Source organism: Anomaloglossus baeobatrachus, chromosome 9 (assembly GCF_048569485.1).
Source record: "Anomaloglossus baeobatrachus isolate aAnoBae1 chromosome 9, aAnoBae1.hap1, whole genome shotgun sequence".
NCBI classification, from domain to species: Eukaryota; Metazoa; Chordata; class Amphibia; order Anura; family Aromobatidae; genus Anomaloglossus; species Anomaloglossus baeobatrachus.
The window spans coordinates 155295920-155319864 of NC_134361.1; the positions used below are offsets into that span (position 1 = coordinate 155295920).

Here is a 23945-nt window from a genome sequence, read left to right on the forward strand (position 1 = left end):
GCTGCCAGTTAGTGGCATCCAAAAAGTGGCTGTTGTAGTCCATTTGTGCCCCACTGGTGCCCAGGTATTTCTAACACCTCTGCATTACACCCTCCTGCTCTGTTTTTAATAAGCTATAGTAATAGCAAAAAATGCTGCAAGTTAGTGGCATACAAAAAGTGGCTGTTGTACTCCATTTCTGCCCCACTGGTGCCAAGGTATTTCTAGCACCTCTGCATTACACCTTCCTGCTCTGTTTTTAATAATCTATAATAATAGCAAAAAATGCTTCCAGTTAGTGGCATACAAAAAGTGGCCGTTGTACTCCATTTGTGCCCCACTGGTGCCAAGCTATTTCTAGCACCTCTGCATTACACCTTCCTGCTCTGTTTTTAATAAGCTATAATAATAGCAAAAAATGCTGCCAGTTAGTGGCATATAAAAAGTGGCTGTTGTACTCCATTTGTGCCCCACTGGTGCCAAGGTATTTCTAAAACACCTGCATTACACCCTCCTGCTCTGTTTTTAATAAGCTATAATAATAGCAAAAGATGCTGAAAGTTAGTGGCATCCAGAAAGTGACTGTTGTAGTCCATTTTGTGCCCCACTGGTGCCCAGGTATTTCTAACACCTCTGCATTACACCCTCCTGCTCTGGTTTTAATAAGCTATAATAATAGCAAAAAATGCTGCAAGTTAGTAACATACAAAAAGTGGCTGTTGTAGTCCATTTGTGCCCCACTGGTGCCCAGGTATTTCTAACACCTCTGCATTACACCCTCCTGCTCTGTTTTTAATAAGCTATAGTAATAGCAAAAAATGCTGCAAGTTAGTGGCATACAAAAAGTGGCTGTTGTACTCCATTTCTGCCCCACTGGTGCCAAGGTATTTCTAGCACCTCTGCATTACACCTTCCTGCTCTGTTTTTAATAATCTATAATAATAGCAAAAAATGCTTCCAGTTAGTGGCATACAAAAAGTGGCCGTTGTACTCCATTTGTGCCCCACTGGTGCCAAGCTATTTCTAGCACCTCTGCATTACACCTTCCTGCTCTGTTTTTAATAAGCTATAATATTAGCAAAAAATGCTGCCAGTTAGTGGCATATAAAAAGTGGCTGTTGTACTCCATTTGTGCCCCACTGGTGCCAAGGTATTTCTAAAACACCTGCATTACACCCTCCTGCTCTGTTTTTAATAAGCTATAATAATGGCAAAAAATGCTGCCAGTTATTGGCATCCAAAAAGTGGCTGTTGTACTCCATTTGTGCCCCAATGGTGCCAAGCTATTTCTAGCACCTCTGCATTACACCCTCCTGCTCTGTTTTTAATAAGCTATAATAATAGCAAAAAATGCTGCAAGTTAGTGGCATCCAAAAAGTGGCTGTTGTACTCCATTTGTGCCCCACTGGTGCCAAGCTATTTCTAGCACCTCTGCATTACACCCTCCTGCTCTGTTTTTAATAAGCTATAATAAGAGCAAAAAATGCTACCAGTTAGTGACATACAAAAAGTGGCTGTTGTACTCCATTTGTGCACCTCTGGTGCCAAGCTATTTCTAGCAACTCTGCATTACACCCTCCTGCTCTGTTTTTAATAAACTATAATAATAGCAAAAAATGCTGCCAGTTAGTGGCATACAAAAAGTGGCTGTTGTACTCCATTTGTGCCCCAATGGTGCCAAGCTATTTCTAGCACCTCTGCATGACACCCTCCTGCTCTGTTTTTAATAAGCTATAATAATAGCAAAAAATGCTGCAAATTAGTGGCATACAAAAAGTGGCTGTTGTACTCCATTTGTGCCCCACTGGTGCCAAGCTATTTCTAGCACCTCTGCATGACACCCTCCTGCTCTGTTTTTAATAAGCTATAATAATAGCAAAAAATGCTGCCAGTTAGTGGCATCCAAAAAGTGGCTGTTGTACTCCATTTCTGCCCCACTGGTGCCAAGTTATTTCTAGCACCTCTGCATTACACCTTCCTGCTCTGTTTTTAATAATCTATAATAATAGCAAAACATGCTTCCAGTTAGTGGCATACAAAAAGTGGCCGTTGTACTCCATTTGTGCCCCACTGGTGCCAAGCTACTTCTAGCACCTCTGCATTACACCTTCCTGCTCTGTTTTTCATAAGCTGTAATAATAGCAAAAAATGCTGCCAGTTAGTGGCATATAAAAAGTGGCTGTTGTACTCAATTTGTGCCCCACTGGTGCCAAGGTATTTCTAAAACACCTGCATTACAGCCTCCTGCTCTGTTTTTAATAAGCTATAATAATGGCAAAAAATGCTGCCAGTTATTGGCATCCAAAAAGTGGCTGTTGTACTCCATTTGTGCCCCAAAGGTGCAAAGCTATTTCTAGCACCTCTGCATTACACCATCCTGCTCTGTTTTTAATAAGCTATAATAATAGCAAAAAATGCTGCCAGTTAGTGGCATCCAAAAAGTGGCTGTTGTTCTCCATTTGTGCCCCAATGGTGCAAAGCTATTTCTAGCACCTCTGCATTACACCATCCTGCTGTTTTTAATAAGCTATAATAATAGCAAAAATGCTGCCAGTTAGTGGCATCCAAAAAGTGGCTGTTGTACTCCATTTGTGCCCCACTGGTACCAAGCTATTTCTAGCACCTCTGCATTACACCCTCCTGCTCTGTTTTTAAAAAGCTATAATAATAGCAAAAAATGCTGAAAGTTAGTGGCATCCAAAAAGTGACTGTTGTAGTCCATTTGTGCCCCACTGGTGCCAAGGTATTTCTAACACCTCTGCAATACACCCTCCTGCTCTGTTTTTAATAAGCTATAATAATGGCAAAAAATGCTACCAGTTAGTGGCATCCAAAAAGTGGCTGTTGTACTCCATTTGTGTCCCAATGGTGCCAAGCTATTTCTAGCACCTCTGCATTACACCCTCCGGCTCTGTTTTTAATAAGCTATAATAATGGCAAAATATGCTGCCAGTTAGTGGCATCCAAAAAGTGGCTGTTGTACTCCATTTGTGTCCCAATGGTGCCAAGCTATTTCTAGCACCTCTGCATTACACCCTCCGGCTCTGTTTTTAATAAGCTATAAGAATAGCAAAAAATGCTGCCAGTTAGTGGCATACAAAAAGTGGCTGTTGTACTCCATTTGTGCCCCACTGGTGCCAAGGTATTTCTAAAACACCTGCATTGCACCCTCCTGCTCTGTTTTTAATAAGCTATAATAATGGCAAAAAATGCTGCCAGTTATTGGCATCCAAAAAGTGGCTTTTGTTCTCCATTTGTGCCCCAATGGTGCAAAGCTATTTCTAGCACCTCTGCATTACACCATCCTGCTCTGTTTTTAATAAGCTATAATAATAGCAAAAAATTCTGCCAGTTAGTGGCATCCAAAAAGTGGTTTTTGTACTCCATTTGTGCCCCACTGGTGCCAAGCTATTTCTAGCACCTCTGCATTACACCCTCCTGCTCTGTTTTTAATAAGCTATAATAATAGCAAAAAATGCTACCAGTTAGTGGCATACAAAAAGTGGCTGTTGTACTCCATTTGTGCCCCACTGGTGCCAAGCTACTTCTAGCACTTCTGCATTACACTATCCTGCTCTGTTTTTAATAAGCTATAATAATAGCAAAAAATGCTGCCAGTTAGTGGCATCCAAAAAGTGGCTGTTGTAATCCATTTGTGCCCCTCTGGTGCCAAGCTATTTCTAGCAACTCTGCATTACACCCTCCTGCTCTGTTTTTAATAAACTATAATAATAGCAAAAAATGCTGCAAGTTAGTGACATACAAAAAGTGGCTGTTGTACTCCATTTGTGCCCCACTGGTGCCAAGCTATTTCTAGCACCTCTGCATGACACCCTCCTGCTCTGTTTTTAATAAGCTATAATAATAGCAAAAAATGCTGCTTGTTAGTGGCATCCAAAAAGTGACTGTTGTAGTCCATTTGTGCCCCACTGGTGCCAAAGTATTTCTAACACCTCTGCATTACACCCTCCTGCTCTGTTTTTAATAAGCTATAATAATGGCAAAAAATGCTGCCAGTTAGTGGCATCCAAAAAGTGGCTGTTGTACTCCATTTGTGTCCCAATGGTGCCAAGCTATTTCTAGCACCTCTGCATTACACCCTTCGGCTCTGTTTTTAATAAGCTATAATAATAGCAAAAAATGCTGCAAGTTAGTGGCATACAAAAAGTGGCTGTTGTACTCCATTTGTGCTCCACTGGTGCCAAGCTATTTCTAGCACCTCTGCATTACACCCTCCTGCTCTGTTTTTAAAAAGCTATAATAATAGCAAAAAATGCTGCAAGTTAGTGGCATACAAAAAGTGGCTGTTGTACTCCATTTGTGCCCCACTGGTGCCAAGCTATTTCTAGCACCTTTGCATGACACCCTCCTGCTCTGTTTTTAATAAGCTGTAATAATAGCAAAAAATGCTGCAAGTTAGTGGCATACAAAAAGTGGCTGTTGTACTCCATTTGTGCCCCACTGGTGCCCAGGTATTTCTAACACCTCTGCATTACACCCTCCTGCTCTGTTTTTAATAAGCTATAATAATAGCAAAAAATGCTGCAAGTTAGTGGCATACAAAAAGTGGCTGTTGTACTCCATTTGTGCCCCACTGGTGCCAAGCTATTTCTAGCACCTCTGCATGACACCCTCCTGCTCTGTTTTTAATAAGCTATAATAATAGCAAAAAATGCTGCCAGTTAGTGGCATCCAAAAAGTGGCTTTTGTACTCCATTTGTGCCCCACTGGTGCCAAGCTATTTCTAGCACCTCTGCATTACACCTTCCTGCTCTGTTTTTAATAAGCTATAATAATAGCAAAAAATGCTGCCAGTTAGTGGCATCCAAAAAGTGGCTGTTGTACTCCATTTGTGCCCCACTGGTGCCAAGCTATTTCTAGTACCTCTGCATTACACCCTCCTGCTCTGTTTTTAAAAAGCTATAATAATAGCAAAAAATGCTGCCAGTTAGTGGCATACACAAAGTGACTGTTGTAGTCCATTTGTGCCCCACTGGTGCCAAGGTATTTCTAACACCTCTGCATTACACCCTCCTGCTCTGTTTTTAATAAGCTATAATAGTGGCAAAAAATGCTGCCAGTTAGTGGCATCCAAAAAGTGGCTGTTGTACTCTATTTGTGTCCCAATGGTGCCAAGCTATTTCTAGCACCTCTGCATTACACCCTCCGGCTCTGTTTTTAATAAGCTATAATAATAGCAAAAAATGCTGCAAGTTAGTGGCATCCAAAAAGTGGCTGTTGTACTCCATTTGTGCCCCACTGGTGCCAAGGTATTTCTAACACACCTGCATGACACCCTCCTGCTCTGTTTTTAATAAGCTGGAATAATAGCAAAAAATGCTGCAAGTTAGTGGCATACAAAAAGTGGCTGTTGTACTCCATTTGTGCCCCACTGGTGCCAAGCTATTTCTAGCACCTCTGCATGACACCCTCCTGCTCTGTTTTTAATAAGCTATAATAATAGCAAAAAATGCTGCCAGTTACTGGCATCCAAAAAGTGGCTTTTGTACTCCATTTGTGCCCCACTGGTACCAAGCTATTTCTAGCACCTCTGCATTACACCTTCCTGCTCTGTTTTTAATAAGCTATAATAATAGCAAAAAATACTGCCAGTTAGTGGCATACAAAAAGTGGCTGTTGTACTCCATTTGTGCCCCACTGGTGCCAAGCTATTTCTAGCACCTCTGCATTACACCTTCCTGCTCTGTTTTTAATAAGCTATAATAATAGCAAAAAATGCTGCAAGTTAGTGGCATACAAAAAGTGGCTGTTGTACTCCATTTGTGCCCCACTGGTGCCAAGGTATTTCTAACACACCTGCATTACACCCTCCTGCTCTGTTTTAAATAAGCTATAATAATGGAAAAAAATGCTGCCAGTTAGTGGCATCCAAAAAGTGGCTGTTGTACTCCATTTGTGCCCCAATGGTGCAAAGCTATTTCTAGCACCTCTGCATTACACCATCCTGCTCTGTTTTTAATAAGCTATAATAATAGCAAAAAATGCTGCCAGTTAGTGGCATCCAAAAAGTGGCTGTTGTACTCCATTTGTGTCTCAATGGTGCCAAGCTATTTCTAGCACCTCTGCATTACACCTTCCGGCTCTGTTTTTAATAAGCTATAATAATAGCAAAAAATGCTGCAAGTTAGTGGCATCCAAAAAGTGGCTGTTGTACTCCATTTGTGCCCCACTGGTGCCAAGCTATTTCTAGCACCTCTGCATTACACCCTCCTGCTCTGTTTTTAAAAAGCTATAATAATAGCAAAAAATTCTGCCAGTTAGTGGCATCCAAAAAGTGGCTGTTGTACTCCATTTGTGCGACTCTGGTGCCAAGCTATTTCTAGCACCTCTGCATTACACCCTCCTGCTCTGTTTTTAATAAACTATAATAATAGCAAAAAATGCTGCCAGTTAGTGGCATCCAAAAAGTGGCTGTTGTACTCCATTTGTGCCCCACTGGTACCAAGCTATTTCTAGCACCTCTGCATTACACCCTCCTGCTCTGTTTTTAAAAAGCTATAATAATAGCAAAAAATGCTGAAAGTTAGTGGCATCCAAAAAGTGACTGTTGTAGTCCATTTGTGCCCCACTGATGCCCAGGTATTTCTAACACCTCTGCATTACACCCTCCTGCTCTGTTTTTAATAAGCTATAATAATAGCAAAAAATGCTGCAAGTTAGTCTCATACAAAAAGTGGCTGTTGTACTCCACTTGTGCCCCACTGGTGCCAAGCTATTTCTAGCACCTCTGCATTACACCTTCCTGCTCTGTTTTTAATAAACTATAATAATAGCAAAAAATGCTGGTAGCTAGTAGCATACAAAAAGTGGCTGTTGTACTCCATTTGTGCCCCACTGGTGCCAAGGTATTTCTAACACACCTGCGTTACACCCTCCTGCTCTGTTTTAAATAAGCTATAATAATGGCAAAAAATGCTGCCAGTTAGTGGCATCCAAAAAGTGGCTGTTGTACTCCATTTGTGTCCCAATGGTGCCAAGCTATTTCTAGCACCTCTGCATTACACCCTCCTGCTCTGTTTTTAATAAGCTATAATAATAGGAAAAAATGCTGCAAGCTAGTGGCATCCAAAAAGTGGCTGTTGTACTCCATTTGTGCCCCACTGGTGCCAAGCTATTTCTAGCACCTCTGCATTACACCCTTCTGCTCTGTTTTTAAAAAGCTATAATAATAGCAAAAAAATCTGCCAGTTAGTGGCATCCAAAAAGTGGCTTTTGTACTCCATTTGTGCCGCACTGGTGCCAAGCTATTTCTAGCACCTCTGCATTACACCCTCCTGCTCTGTTTTTAATAAGCTATAATAATAGCAAAAAATGCTACCAGTTAGTGGCATACAAAACGTGGCTGTTGTACTCCATGTGTGCCCCACTGGTGCCAAGCTATTTCTAGCACCTCTGCATTACACCCTCCTGCTCTGTTTTTAAAAAGCTATAATAATAGCAAAAAATTCTGCCAGTTAGTGGCATCCAAAAAGTGGCTGTTGTACTCCATTTGTGCGACTCTGGTGCCAAGCTATTTCTAGCACCTCTGCATTACACCCTCCTGCTCTGTTTTTAATAAACTATAATAATAGCAAAAAATGCTGCCAGTTAGTGGCATCCAAAAAGTGGCTGTTGTACTCCATTTGTGCCCCACTGGTACCAAGCTATTTCTAGCACCTCTGCATTACACCCTCCTGCTCTGTTTTTAAAAAGCTATAATAATAGCAAAAAATGCTGAAAGTTAGTGGCATCCAAAAAGTGACTGTTGTAGTCCATTTGTGCCCCACTGATGCCCAGGTATTTCTAACACCTCTGCATTACACCCTCCTGCTCTGTTTTTAATAAGCTATAATAATAGCAAAAAATGCTGCAAGTTAGTGGCATACAAAAAGTGGCTGTTGTACTCCACTTGTGCCCCACTGGTGCCAAGCTATTTCTAGCACCTCTGCATTACACCTTCCTGCTCTGTTTTTAATAAACTATAATAATAGCAAAAAATGCTGGTAGCTAGTAGCATACAAAAAGTGGCTGTTGTACTCCATTTGTGCCCCACTGGTGCCAAGGTATTTCTAACACACCTGCGTTACACCCTCCTGCTCTGTTTTAAATAAGCTATAATAATGGCAAAAAATGCTGCCAGTTAGTGGCATCCAAAAAGTGGCTGTTGTACTCCATTTGTGTCCCAATGGTGCCAAGCTATTTCTAGCACCTCTGCATTACACCCTCCTGCTCTGTTTTTAATAAGCTATAATAATAGGAAAAAATGCTGCAAGCTAGTGGCATCCAAAAAGTGGCTGTTGTACTCCATTTGTGCCCCACTGGTGCCAAGCTATTTCTAGCACCTCTGCATTACACCCTCCTGCTCTGTTTTTAAAAAGCTATAATAATAGCAAAAAAATCTGCCAGTTAGTGGCATCCAAAAAGTGGCTTTTGTACTCCATTTGTGCCGCACTGGTGCCAAGCTATTTCTAGCACCTCTGCATTACACCCTCCTGCTCTGTTTTTAATAAGCTATAATAATAGCAAAAAATGCTACCAGTTAGTGGCATACAAAACGTGGCTGTTGTACTCCATGTGTGCCCCACTGGTGCCAAGCTATTTCTAGCACCTCTGCATTACACCCTCCTGCTCTGTTTTTAATAAGATATAATAATAGCAAAAAATGCTGCCAGTTAGTGGCATCCAAAAAGTGGCTGTTGTACTCCATTTGTGCCCCACTGGTGCCAAGTTATTTCTAGCACCTATGCATGACACCCTCATGCACATTTTGCAACGATATTTTTATAGCAAACTCAGGGAATTCCTTGCTTCATTTCATCATTAGGAGGGATAGAAAGTGAGGCTTCCTTTACTGTCCTGGTACACACAGAACACGGCCACTGTACCCACCTGCCCAGTTTTGCCACGCTATTTAATTTGCCCAAAGAGCTGACACTTTTTCTGCCATCTCAAAATTGTCTAGAATACTAAGTTAGTGTTCCTTTGCAGCCAAGCAAGGTACAAAATGTGTGCATTCTACACTCCTTTCCATTTCTGGAACGCATTTATTAACTGCAGGTAGTCCAGCCAATCTGTTACGAAGGTGCAGGCATGGATATAATGTTGCCTTCATACAATGGTGGTTCGCTCGATGTCTGACAGCTCAACACTACCATCTGTTTCCACTTCCAAAACAAGTGACGACCGGCCAATCACACTCCCGCTTACGGGTAAAGGGGTGGAAGTTCATCGTGGAAAAGCATGTGTGACTGCTGTCCCCACAGTCACAGAAGATGAAGAGCATGCAGATGCACTTGATGGGGCAGGCGGTGGTTGCACAGCCCCACTAGGCCGCATTGTAGCACAGTGAAATCCCCTTTGCGACTTATGCTTTATTTTAAGTCTTGTATTTGGTGGGATCCACAGTATACAGCAAAACCACGCAACATGAAAAGCACTGTTTGCATTTGGGTTCATAAATGATTCTTTCACTTACCCAAAACAAACAATAAGAACCATGCATTAAATTGAATTAAGAGAATAATCTATTCAGTTGCCTACTGCCTGCTAAGCCCTCTGCTTAGCAGCGGTAATTGTGTGTTTGTGTGTGTGTGTGTGTGTGTGTGTGTGTGTGTGAAGACAACTTACTAGTGGTGCATCACAAGAGCTTCCCAGTTATCTACCTAAACATAGACAAAACACATCACCCAACCTGAATACCCTTGTTAGCTGAAGCCTCACAGATAAGGCTTATATAACTGTTACTTGTATGTATATGATCCTCCTGAATTGTAAAGCGCTACGGAATATGTTGGCGCTATAGAAATAAAGATTATTATTATTATTATTATTATAAGGCAGATGATAACAGTGTGAATGCAAACCACACAGCTCTGCAACACAGTCATGTAAATCTTGAAAAGCAACATTCAATGCAAACATGTGTCGCTGTCCCTATATGATTTAAACTGTACGTGACAAGTTGACAGTGCAGAGGCAGAAAGTGTGATTGTCTATATAGTTGTCCTACCCAGAACAGATATGTGTTTTCATAAAAAAACAAAGTGTTGCATGCACGCATTACTGTCTGGGCACAGCCTACCGTACCCGGGTAATGTGATGTCCAGTTGCCATAAATACAGACTTTATGCTCCTATCATGGTTAACAGTATAGACAGCACCAGAAGAATGTTGGTCTGTGGCACAGGATGCTGCTCACTGGCGTTACGGTACTCCTCACCAAACTCCAAAATGACTCCCCTCACAATTGAGTGAAGTGTTTCCGCGTTTGCTCCTTCCTGTGTGCCGATGTACCCCAGCCGCAGCCTAACTCCAGTGTTTCGACCTGCGGCTCAACACACTTACACAGGGCCCTGGTGCTTGACTCACTCTTGGGAGGCCACTAAAACTAACTGCACCCAACATCAGCCCCAGGTGTCCCCTTACACTGCAGTGGCAGTCCCCACTGACCGCAATACCGAGAGTGGCGTCACGAAAATACATATAAAGAAGCAACCTAAGTGTGACCAGACTCTTCCTCCACGTGGAGTCCCTGAAGGTAATGCACCAACACAACACCTGTGGGGCTTCACACTGACTGAGAAAAGCCTCTTTGCACAGGTACTTGCACTCCGTGCCGGGTCTAAGTCCTGTGTTGTGCCTAGACAGCATGCTGAAGCGGATAGTCTTTTTTTCAGAATCTGTATTTCATGCTACTGAGCATGCTCAGGCACTTCCTGCATCAGAGGCTAGGTTGGGTAATGAACTCTTTGGCCCTGCCCTTGATGTGGGGGGCCCATATAGACCACAGGGCATCAGGTGTCCTGACAATTTGGCCAGGCCACTCCCAACAGGCTTGCAGAGGGCCGCCCCTATGACTTGTCACCTCATTGTTGTTGGTCAGACGATGACTGTTGAGGTGTTTTGGTTGTGGCAGCCATGAGGTCATCATTCAAGTGGCGGTTCAAAATAAGACGCTAGTTATGCCACTCATGACGTGTCACTCTGCTTTTGTCTCCAGTAGGTGCATTGTGGTCCACCCTGGTTTGGGGCGGACCCAGGTTATAAAAGGGGCTGGAGCCAAGAAAAAGGTGCCCAGTCTTCTATTATGCTCCAAAAGAGCACACCTCCATGTGTTGAACCCATTGCGGCTTTAGGCCAGAGGTAGGCAGGGATAGGTCATCGATGCAGGTCGCCACCACAGTTGGTAACGCAGAACGTTTAAGAACAGCTCCTGTCCTATCAGTCCTGCTAGTGCAGCCCAGTGGCATAAACAGGCCTGCTGCTGATGCGCCTGCTGTCCACAGGTGTGTCCCCTACGCACACGAACAGCGTAACCAATGGCCCCTGTGTTGTTAACAGGGAGTTCCGGGGCTGGGTGGTCTTGTGGACCCTGTCACACTAACAGGGCTCCAAGTCTCCAGATCCGAGTGGCGTCTAACTCGGTTCAGGCTACTACAGTCAGGGCCAGAAATATTTGGACAGTGACACAAGTTTTGTTATTTTAGCTGTTTACAAAAACATGTTCAGAAATACAATTATATATATAATATGGGCTGAAAGTGCACACCCCAGCTGCAATATGAGAGTTTTCACATCCAAATCGGAGAAAGGGTTTAGGAATCATAGCTCTGTAATGCATAGCCTCCTCTTTTTCAAGGGACCAAAAGTAATTGGACAAGGGACTCTAAGGGGTGCAATTACCATGGTCATCATTCATCTATGATATTGACAATCCATCTGTCTCATTCACAGGTATGAACACTGTTCATTTGAATTGACCCTCTGAATTTCCTGCACAGATCCTAATCTATTCTCATGCTCTGTCTTCACACTTAAAGCTGTTTCTGATATTGGTATGAACACTGTTCATTTGAATTGACCCTCTGAATTTCCTGCACAGATCCTAATCTATTCTCATGCTCTGTCTTCACACTTAAAGCTGTTTCTGATATTGGTATGAACACTGTTCATTTGAATTGACCCTCTGAATTTCCTGCACAGATCCTAATCTATTCTCATGCTCTGTCTTCACACTTAAAGCTGTTTCTGATATTGGTATGTTAAACTGACCTATCTCTGCTGTGTAATTAGTTATGTGTTGTCTTCTCTCCTGTGAGTTGTTTCCATACATGGTGTAACTCTTTGATCTGCTTCCTTCTCTCTTGCTCACCTGCTGTTCATCTTGTGTAATGAGACTGGTATAAATTTAGGGCATTAGGTCTGTGTACCTTGGTCTGTGTACCTCTACAAGTGCTTCATAAGTGCTCAGAAATATACCAGAAATGTCCCAGAAGTGACCAGAAGGTGAACTCTACTTCTTTAACTGTGTCTTTCACTTGCATTTTGCTCCTTCCCCCTTATTCCCACTTGAAAACCCAATTCACACCATGTTCACTTACGCCCTCACAGTCTTTGCTCCACTCCTCCTCACTCTCCTTCGCTATCCCCAAACCCCAGCACTCTCCAAACAAATATTCATCTCCCCTTCCCTCTTACCTCCCCACCTGTCCTCATCTGCTGACCTGCTCCTAAACCGCAGATCGCTTCTAGTATCGCGCAGACCAGGCCGTCCACTCTCCTTCTCCCACCTGCTCTCCCTTTCTCTACTTCTCCTCACTGCTGGTGACATATCTCCCAATCCTGGACCCCCACAGATGGGACACTCCTCTTTATCACCCCCCTACCGCTCCCCATCTAGTAGTAACTACCGCAACCTCTCCAACATAAAATCCATTCCCCTCTCTGCCACTCCGCAGCCCCCTCTCTCTGGAGCGCTCTGGAATGCCCGTTCCATCTGTAATAAACTGCACTTCATTCACGACCTCTTTATCTCTAGCAATCTATCCTTTCTGGCCCTCACCGAAACATGGCTGACACCATCCAACACTGCCTCCCCTGCTGCGCTGTGCTACGGCGGCCTCCACTTCACCCACACCCCTCGCCCTGGCAATAGACAGGGTGGAGGAGTGGGCCTCCTCCTTTCTAACAACTGCAGCTTCACCCCAATGCCACCTCTACCCTCCCTTGTCCTGCCTTCCTTTGAAGTGCACTCTGTCCGCATCTACTCTCCCTCCAACCTCCAAGTGGCCGTCATATACAGACCCCCGGGCCCAACCACTGCCTTTATCGACCAGTTCTCCGCCTGGCTTCTACACTTTCTCTCTGCTGACATCCCCACTATCATCATGGGTGACTTCAACATCCCCACTGACACCCGCCAGTCAGCGGCCTCCAAACTCCTCTCCCTCGCCTCATCTTTTGGTCTAACTCAGTTGTCCGCCTCTGCCACCCACAAAGATGGCCACACACTAGACCTTATCTTCACCCGTCTCTGCTCTCTATCTAACCTCACTACCTCCCCTCTCCCCTTATCTGACCACCATCTGCTGACCTTTTCAGCCCTGTCCTCCTCACCTGCCCCCCCTGTCCAGCACATATCACACCCCCGCAGAAACCTTGCACACATCAACATACACACCCTTTCTGACTCTATCCTACCGCTGTCCTCCATATCTTCACTCCACGACACAAACAGTGCCACCATTTTCTACAACGCCACTCTCACATCAGCTATTGATTCAGTCGCTCCTCTTGTGAACGGCAGAGCAAGACGAATCAATAGACAACCCTGGCACAACAGCCTCACTAAAAAACTACGGCAAGTGTCTAGAGCCGCAGAGCGGCGCTGGAAGAAAACGCACTCCCAGGAAGACTTCACCACATTCAAAAATGCAATTCACACATTTCGCTTGGCCCTTACCTCGGCTAAACAGAATTACTTCAAAAACCTCATATCCTCTTTAACACACAACCCCAAACAGCTATTTAACACTTTTACCTCCCTCCTTCGCCCACCGCTGCCCCCTCCAACCTCCCTCATCTCCGCAGAAGAATTTGCCACATATTTCAAAGAAAAGATCGACCAAACCAGACAAGTCTTTTCTGCTGAACCACCACAACCCCTTTATATAACAGACCACTGCCCCTCCCCCATAAACTTCCTCCCCACTATCACCGAAGGAGAGCTTGCACATCTTCTCTCAAAAGCGCACCTCACTACATGCGCACTTGACCCCATCCCATCCCACCTCCTCCCCAACCTCACCACTATCCTTATTCCCGCCTTATCCCATCTCTTCAACCTATCTCTAACAACTGGTACCTTCCCTTCTGCCTTTAAGCATGCAACAGTCACACCTATCCTAAAGAAACCTTCCCTCGACCCAACCTCTACTACCAGCTATCGACCCATATCGCTACTCCCACTTGCCTCAAAACTCCTGGAACAGCATGTCCATGCTGAACTTTCCTCCCACCTCTCCTCTAACTCTCTCTTTGACAACCTACAGTCCGGCTTCCGTCCACATCATTCCACTGAAACTGCCCTGACTAAAATCACAAATGACTTACTTACCGCCAAAGCTAACAACCACTTCTCTGTACTCCTACTTCTAGACCTATCCTCAGCCTTTGACACTGTTGACCACTCCCTGCTACTACAGATCCTCTCTTCCCTTGGTGTCAGAGACCTCGCTCTCTCTTGGATCTCTTCATACCTCTCCAACCGCACTTTTAGTGTCTCCCATTCCCACACAACCTCTTCATCCCGTTCTCTCTCTGTTGGTGTCCCTCAAGGCTCTGTCCTGGGACCCTTACTTTTTTCTATCTATACATTTGGCCTGGGACAACTCATAAAGTCCCATGGCTTCCAGTACCACCTATATGCTGATGACACTCAGATCTACCTCTCTGGTCCAGATGTCACATCTCTGCTGTCCAGAATCCCAGAGTGCCTATCTGCTATATCTTCCTTCTTTTCCTCTCGCTTCCTAAAGCTCAATATGGCCAAAACTGAACTGATCATCTTTCCTCCATCTCCCCTGCACTCTCCACCTGATCTATCCATTACAATTAATAACATCACGCTCTCCCCAGCACCCAAAGTTCGGTGCCTCGGAGTGACCTTTGACTCTGCCCTGTCCTTCATACCGCACATCCAATCCCTCACCACCTCCTGCCGTTTTCAACTCAAAAATATCTCCAGAATCCGCCCTTTTCTCAATCCCCAATCTACAAAAATTCTAGTGCACGCCCTCATAATCTCCCGCATCGACTACTGCAACATCCTCCTCTGTGGTCTCCCTGCTAACACACTCGCCCCTCTCCAGTCCATCCTTAACTCTGCTGCCCGACTGATCCACCTCTCTCCTCAATACCACCCCGCTTCTCCTCTCTGCAAGTCCCTCCACTGGCTCCCAATCTTCCACCGTATCCAATTCAAATTACTAACACTGACCTACAAAGCTATCCATAATCTGTCTCCTCCATATATCTCTGAACTAATCTCTCGCTACACTCCAAAACGTAACCTCCGGTCCTCCCAAGATCTCCTTCTATCCTCCTCTCTCATTCGCTCCTCATGCAACCGACTCCAAGACTTCTCCCGAGCATCCCCAGTCTCCTGGAACTCACTGCCTCAACACGTCAGACTATCTACTACACTCGCAAGCTTCAAACGGAACCTAAAGACTCATCTGTTCAGAAATGCCTATAACCTTCAATGACCTCACTGCTTCACCACCGTGCGGAGCTGCCGCCCCACCACCGTGCGGAGCTGCCGCCCCACCACCGTGCGGAGCTGCCGCCCCACCACCGTGCGGAGCTGCCGCCCCACCACCGTGCGGAGCTGCCGCCCCACCACCGTGCGGAGCTGCCGCCCCACCACCGTGCGGAGCTGCCGCCCCACCACCGTGCGGAGCTGCCGCCCCACCTACACCCCACCTACTGTCTCCTCCCCAAAATCCTTTAGGATGTAAGCCCGCAAGGGCAGGGCCCTCTTCCCCCTGTGCTAGTCTGTCTATTGTAACGTGTACATGTATTCTGTATGTAACCCCCTCATGTACAGCACCATGGAATCAATGGTGCTCTATAAATAAACAATAATAATAAATAATAAATAATAATAATTAACTCTGAAGGCGTCTCCCTCGTTAACCTGTAATCAATGAAGTAGTTAAAAGGTCTGGGGTTGATTACAGGTGTGTGGTTTTACATTTGGAAGCTGTTGCTGTGACCAGACAACATGCAGTCTAAGGAACTCTCAATTGAGGTGAAGCAGAACATCCTGAGGCTGAAAAAAAAGAAAAAATCCATCAGAGAGATAGCAGACATGCTTGGAGTAGCAAAATCAACAGTCGGGTACATTCTGAGATAAAAGGAATTGACTGGTGAGCTTGGGAACTCAAAAAGGCCTGGGCGTCCATGGATGACAACAGTGGTGGATGATCGCCGCATAGTTTTTTTGGTGAAGAAGAACCCGTTCACAACATCAACTGAAGTCCAGAACACTCTCAGTGAAGTAGGTGTATCTGTCTGTAAGTCAACAGTAAAGAGAAGGCTCCATGAAAGTAAATACAAAGGGTTCACATCTAGATGCAAACCATTCATCAATTCCAAAAATAGACAGGCCAGAGTTAAATTTGCTGAAAAACACCTCATGAAGCCAGCTCAGTTCTGGAAAAGTATTCTATGGACAGATGAGACAAAGATCAACCTGTACCAGAATGATGGGAAGAAAAAAGTTTGGAGAAGAAAGGGAACGGCACATGATCCAAGGCACACCACATCCTCTGTAAAACATGGTGGAGGCAACGTGATGGCATGGGCATGCATGGCTTTCAATGGCACTGGGTCACTTGTGTTTATTGATGACATAACAGCAGACAAGAGTAGCCAGATGGATTCTGAAGTGTACCGGGATATACTTTCAGCCCAGATTCAGCCAAATGCCGCAAAGTTGATCGGACGGCGCTTCATAGTACAGATGGACAATAACCCCAAGCACACAGCCAAAGCTACCCAGGAGTTCATGAGTGCAAAAAAGTGGAACATTCTGCAATGGCCAAGTCAATCACCAGATCTTAACCCAATTGAGCATGCATTTCACTTGCTCAAATCCAGACTTAAGACGGAAAGACCCACAAACAAGCAAGACGTGAAGACTGCAGCTGTAAAGGCCTGGCAAAGCATTAAGAAGGAGGAAACCCAGCGTTTGGTGATGTCCATGGGTTCCAGACTTAAGGCAGTGATTGCCTCCAAAGGATTCGCAACAAAATATTGAAAATAAAAATATTTTGTTTGGGTTTGGTTTATTTGTCCAATTACTTTTGACCTCCTAAAATGTGGAGTGTTTGTAAAGAAATGTGTACAATTCCTACAATTTCTATCAGATATTTTTGTTCAAACCTTCAAATTAAACGTTACAATCTGCACTTGAATTCTGTTGTAGAGGTTTCATTTCAAATCCAATGTGGTGGCATGCAGAGCCCAACTCGCGAAAATTGTGTCACTGTCCAAATATTTCTGGACCTAACTGTATTTGTTTGAGAGTCAACCTGCTCTATATCCTCCACCTAACCTTCCAGTTGCCAACCTCTCCTTTTCCATCTGTGAGCACGGTGGACACCGAATGGCGATTAGGATATCTACCTTTCTCTTTCTTTTCTTCTTAATATTTTTTATATAGCGGTAACATAGTATATACCACCTTATCCAAATTTGCCAGTCCCACCATACCAGATGTTGTTTCTTCAGCAAATGTTAATGTTGCTTAACCACCAACCCCACGGACACAAACTTTTTCACCCTTTCCAACACAACTGTTCCCCTTTCCACCAGCATCTTTCCTTTTTGAACTCAGTTTGTATATGACCAAAAATGCAACTCTGCAGAGACACCGTACTCAAGAAACAAATGGGGACGGCACCACCTTGAATAAATAGATTATGGAAGTGTGCTCCAACCCATAAATAGAACATAGAACACAACACATGGGAAAGATTGGGCACAACTACACCAAACATGTACTGGAAAATCCAGAATAATGGAATGAAGCAAGAGGAGTCCCTTGTTGCATGCAAAAAATGTGAAAAAGTTTATTAATAACACAGAGAACTATTATTAAGAACACTTAAAACTGGGGAAGATCAAAGGGGTGATCCACCCATGAACAGTTTAGCACATCACCACTGAAACCTCATGGAATAATACAGATGGAATAAATCACATAGGCTCAAAAATAACAGTACCAGAGAACAGTATACAACAATACATAGTCACCAAATGTAGGACTAACATAAATATGGTACAGATCAGAGAGAGCCAATACAATACCAGATGAGTAAATAATGAGAGAGGAAGTGTGGGTGCGCCTGCCCCACGCGTTACGCCACCATGTGTGGCTTCATCAGGGGTAAATGTGGTGATGTGCTAAACTGTTCATGGGTGGATCACCCCTTTGATCTTCCCCAGTTTTAAGTGTTCTTAATAATATTTCTCTGTGTTATTATTAAACTTTTTCACATTTTTTGCATGCAACAAGAGACTCCTCTTGCTTCATTCCATTATTCTGGATTTTCCAGTACATGTTTGGTGTAGTTGTGCCCACTCTTTCCCATGTGTTGTGAGACACCGTACTCAACGCCGTCTCAGCACAGCAGCCATCCCTCGGTCCCTCAGATGTGGACAAGTAAGACCATTTCCTCCTATCGATGAAAAAGCGTTGAGATTCACTCTGTGCACCACTGGTGTTTAGTGGAAAAGCAGATGTAAGATTGCGTAACACCTTCTGCTGATACTCCTGCATACGTGCGTCCCTTTCTAAGGCAGGAGTTATTCCGCAACATTTTGTGTTGTACCGGGGATCTAACAGTGTGGCAACCCAGTAGTCAGCATGTCTTGGAATTCGTACAATCCGAGGGTCATGTTGTAGGTAGTGCAGCATGAAGGCTCTCATGTGTCTTGAGTATCCAAGAGGACCAAGTCCTTGGTGTGTTGGTGGCGGAGAGGTGAGAATCGTGCCTCCTTCCTCTGCCCTCTCCCCACAACCTCGCACAACCAAAATGTGAGTAAGCTCTCACTAATCTGCTGAGTCTTCCATGCCCATCGCCAGTTCGTTCTCCATTTCTTCCTGGGCTCCTGCACCTTCCTCAACTGTTTTGCTGATACTATGCTCCTTTGATAATCCCTCTCCCCCACCGTACCATGACTGCCGCCAAGGTGCCGCTGACCGTCTGGACCTTGTAGATCTTGTTATCCCTTCCGCATATGACTCCTCCAGTACTTCCTCCCTTCCTCTTGGACCAACACCTGACTCCGAATAATACTTACAGTGTGCTCCATCATGTAGATGACCAAAATTGTCACGCTGAGAATGTCATCGCCAGTGTTAAACATCTGCGTCGACATTTGTAAACTGTGTACAACGGTGCATATGTCCTTGATCTGACACCACTCCAGCAGCGTGATCTGCACCACCTCTGGATCAAGTTAGCCCAGGGTATACGTCATAACGTATTTCAGCTGGGCTCTGCGGTGCTGCCACAGACGCTGCAACATGTGCGGATTAAAATTCCTGCGTGTCGGAACATCGCATTTCTGACGTTTAACCGCCAGACCTTAAGACTTCAGGAGCGATGAAAGTTGTTGATGTACTGGGTGCGAACGATGGAAGTGAGCACATAGTGAGCGTTCCCGCTGTACAAGGCCATGTAGGCCGGGATGTTGTTTTAAAAATTGCTGGAGAATCAGATTAAACACGTGAGCCATACAAGTCACGTGTGTCACATTGGCCTGACGAAGGCACGCTGCCATGTTTGCATCATTACCGCGCACGGCTGTTAAGTCACCACCGTAGTCCGCTACGTCAATTTGTACTCCTGATGCAAGGTGACAACGTGTTCCTTTCGTGCATAGTGCTGATGATGGGAGAGGAGTCGACGCCAGCGGCGCATGTGGACGCAGGTTATGCTCACCCACTGGGATGCGTTACCTTGACATATGCAGAACCAATGGCTGAATGCAGGGGGTGGGTATCTCACAGATGAAGTACCATCATTCAGCTACAACCAATGGGAAGACACAACACACTTTTTTAGGCCCCTCCTGTCTGAAGACCACTGCCAGACATAGCTATGAACCTCTGGTTACTGTTACCCCCAGTTTAGTTTTATGAGTTTGTGTGCTTGTTACCTGACTACTTTTCCTGCTTGCTGTTTAGGTACCTCGTTGGCCGATTTGCATTTCACCTCTGCTTGTTTTCTGATTAAGTCCTGTCCCTCCCATTCTGTTCCTCTTCCTCAATTAATGTTTTGACCCTGCATAACTACTATTCTCTGGAACTGCAGCCTTCCACAGGTATTGATCAACTTGGGCCCTGTGTCATTCAACATCACTGTATAGGGATTAAAGGGTTTCAGGGTTCTGGGGGTCCAGCTTGGTGAGTGGGTTCCCTCTAGCCTATCCTTTACAGCCCATCTGAGTGTGTCGATCCAGGCAGGCGTTACACCATGCCCTCGACAGAAGGACATGTAGGCCGGGATAGTGTTTTAAAAATTGCTGGAGATTCGGATTCAACACGTGAGCCATACAAGGCACGTGTCACATTGTCCTGAAGAAAGGCCGCAGACTGTTTAGCATTGTTGCACCCGGCATTCCCTAGCTGCTGGTTGAGTGGAGACAACCATTGATGAAACTCGGTCTCACTCTACAGAGCTAACCGTCCACAACTCCTCAGCGGTGTCTCACATTTACCCTACATTTCAAAGTAAACATTTGATCGCCTGATGGCCTTGAGCTCTGCTGCCAGCATAGTAAGGAGGTGTGTGGGATTCCTTGGGCGCAGTTACAAGGAAGGGTGGCCTGACCACACAGGGTTTGGGCTGAGGTGCAGGAACAACACGAGGTTGATGAGGCAGAAGCAGTGGAGGAACTTGTACATACAGAGGAAGGATTGAAACACACAACTCGTGGGGACGGAAAGACTTGTACAGCAGACACTTCTCCATCTATCACCATAGTTACCCAGTGCCCAGTCAGCGACATGTAACGCCCCTGTCCATGCTTACTGTTCCAAGTATCTGTGGTGAAATGCACCCTGTCACACACACAGTTTCTCAAGGAAGCAGTGATGTTGTGTGCGACCTGCTGTGTTAGCGCGGGCACCCCTTTCTTGGAGAAGGAGTGGCAAATGGCCATCGGCTCTTGGGGCACTGCAATGGGCATAAGGTCTCGAAAATCCTCGGTGACAAAAGGGTGTAAAGGCAGCCTTTCTGTAGCCAACAAGTTTGAGATGCTGAAACTAAACCTCTTAGGCATGTCATGCACTTCGAAAATCATGTAAAAAACAGCGAGGGGACTCCAACCGCAGTCTCCCTCGTTTCCACTAATTGGGCCACACACACCCCACTTGACTGGCATCAGTTGATCCCCCTTTTCAAAATGAAAAAGATGCTTTGCATGAAGCACTCTCAAAAATGCGTGTGCCTTTCGCCTCCCCTGGATGACCCAGGGGAAGAAAAGTCCTCTTAGAGCCATGTCCACATTGTCAGTGGACAGACGCGTGTGCTTATCTGCCAGCAGACACCCAGCAGCACTGAAGGCAGGTTCCGAGAGAACGCTGGCTGCAGGACACGACAAGATCCCAAAGGCGTACGTGGCGAGCTCAGGCAATTTATCCAGATTGGAAGCCTAAAATGAGCAGGGCTCAAGTGGCACAGTAATGGCATCAATGTTTCCTTGCATATACTCGTATATCTGTGTCTCCTCCTCTTTTTCCTTGTCCAGCTCTTTTGTTTTCGCATGAGTATATGTCCTTGTCACTTTCCCATGTGTTTGTGTTGTGTTGTGAGTTGTTTGTCACCTTTTGGACACCTTTGAGGGTGTTTTCTAGGTGCTTTTATGTGTTTGTGATTGCCTCCCATTGTTTCCTAAGGGGTTCGAGTGGTTCACCGAACCGAACTCGAACGAGACCTCTGTTCGGTGAACCGAACTAGAGCCGAACCGCGACCGGTTCGCTCATCTCTAGTTATGAGAAGCATCTCCACAATAGAAGCACAGTCTATTCTTCCGTCTGAACTCCTGCCGATTAGCATTAGAAAGGACCCTTTCACACTCCATAGGCTCCCAAGGCTGTTCCACAGGCAAAAAAACAGCAGGTATCTTCCTGCGCTCACGTAACCGCCTATCAATCTGAATGGCCAAGGTCATAGAGGCATCAAGACTAGAGATGAGCGAACCAGTCGTGGTTCGGCTCGAGTTCGGTGCGCCGAACGGAGGTCTCGTTCGAGTTCGGTTCGGCGAACCTGTTCGGCGAACCACTCGAACCGCATAGGAAACAATGGGAGGCAATCACAAACACATAGAAACACCTAGAAAACACCCTCAAAAGTGTCCAAAAGGTGACAACTCACAACACAAACACATGGGAAAGTGACAAGAACAAATTCTCATGCGAAAACAAAACAGTGTTACGAGGAAAAAGAGGACGAGACACAGATATAGGCATGGCATGCCCTTCTAAAATCATGTATAACACCGCAAGGGGACTTCAAGCAGAGTCTCCCTTTTTTCCAAAAATTGGGCCCCACAGACACCACTTCAGTAGCAGCACTTGTGCCCCAGTTGCAAACTGGACAGGTAGATTTGCATCAAGCACATTCAAAAATACGCCATCCTTAACCATCCCCAGGATTACACCGGGGTAGGTAGCAAAGTCTTTGCTGAACCATGACTTGTTCATCTTGGCTCCTTTTTAAAAACACTGCAAGCAAGGGTTACTCCAAGCGGAGTCTCGCTTTTTTCCAAAAATTGGGCCACACAGACACCCACCCCTTCAGTGGCAGCACTTGTGCCCCAGTTGTACACTTCACAGGTAGATTTGCATCAGGCACATTCAAAATACACAAGCATTTACTCTCCCCAGGATGACACAGGGGTAGTAAATTCCTTGTGGATCCATGACTTGTTCATTTTGATGAACATTAGTCTGTTCACATTGTCACTGGACAGATGCGTGCACTTATCTGTCAACGCTGGCAGCTGGACACGACAAGATCTCCAAGTAAGTGGAGAGCTCTGGCCATTTTTCAAGATTTGAAGCCCAAAATGAGCAAGGCTCCAGTTGCAAAGTCATGGCATCGATGTTCATTTGGAGATACTCCTGTATCATCCTCTCCAGCCGTTGACTATGTGTCAGACCTGTTGTCTCTGGTGGCCTTGGAAAGGATGGTCTAAAAAAATTATGAAAAATTCAATAAAATTGCTATTACCAGCACCAGATATGGTGCTGCTGGTACGGTTAGACTGTTGAAGATGACGAGACCGTTCCATGTTTGTCGAGTTACAACTGGGAGATTCACTCCGTGCACCACGGTAGTATTGTGGAAAAGCCGAGTTAAGATCGAGTAACAGCTTTTGCTGATACTCCTGCATATGTGCGTCCCTTTCTATGGCTGGAATTATGTCACAAAATTTGGACTTGTACCGGGGATCTAATAGTGTGGCAAGCCAGTATTCATCATTACTTCTAATTTTGACAATACGAGGGTCATGTTGGAGGTAGTGCAGTAAGAAGCCGCTCATTTGTCTGGCGCAGCCATGCGGACCAAGTCCACGCTGTGTTTGTGGCATAGAGGTCTAACCGTTCTTTCTTCCTCTGACATCTCCCCCCAACCTCTTTCAACTGAAATTTGACCAAGGTCTCCCTCATCTGCTGAGTGTTCCATGTCCATGGACAGTTTGTCCTCCATTTCTTCATGTTCTCCTGCACCTTCCTCAACATTTCGTCTGCTACCATGCGCCCTTGTTGATCCCTGTCCCCCATGGTCCCATGCCTGCCGCCTTGGTGATGATGAACGTCTAGACCTTGGTGATGTTGTTGTCTCTTGCGCATATGAATCCTCCTGTAGTTCCTCCCCTTCCTGTTGTCCCACCCCCTGAGTCTGAATAGTGTTTAGCGTGTGCTCCAGCATGTAAATGACTGGAATTGTTATGCTGATAATGGCATTGTCAGCGCTAAACATATTCGTCGCCATGTCGAAACTGTGCAGAAGGGTGCATAGGTCCTTGATCTGAGACCACTCCATCAGGGGGATCTGCCCCACCTCTGCATCTCGTTGGCCCAGGCTATACGTCATGACGTATTGCAC

General features: G+C 45.2%; 1 protein-coding gene across 1 annotated transcript in view; it reads left to right on the forward strand.

Annotated features, from left to right (window-relative positions):
- The window catches only part of LOC142251327 (protein Shroom4-like), a 1515126-nt gene that overhangs the window by 1187686 nt on the left and 303495 nt on the right, over nucleotides 1-23945 (forward strand). The window lies entirely within an intron of this gene.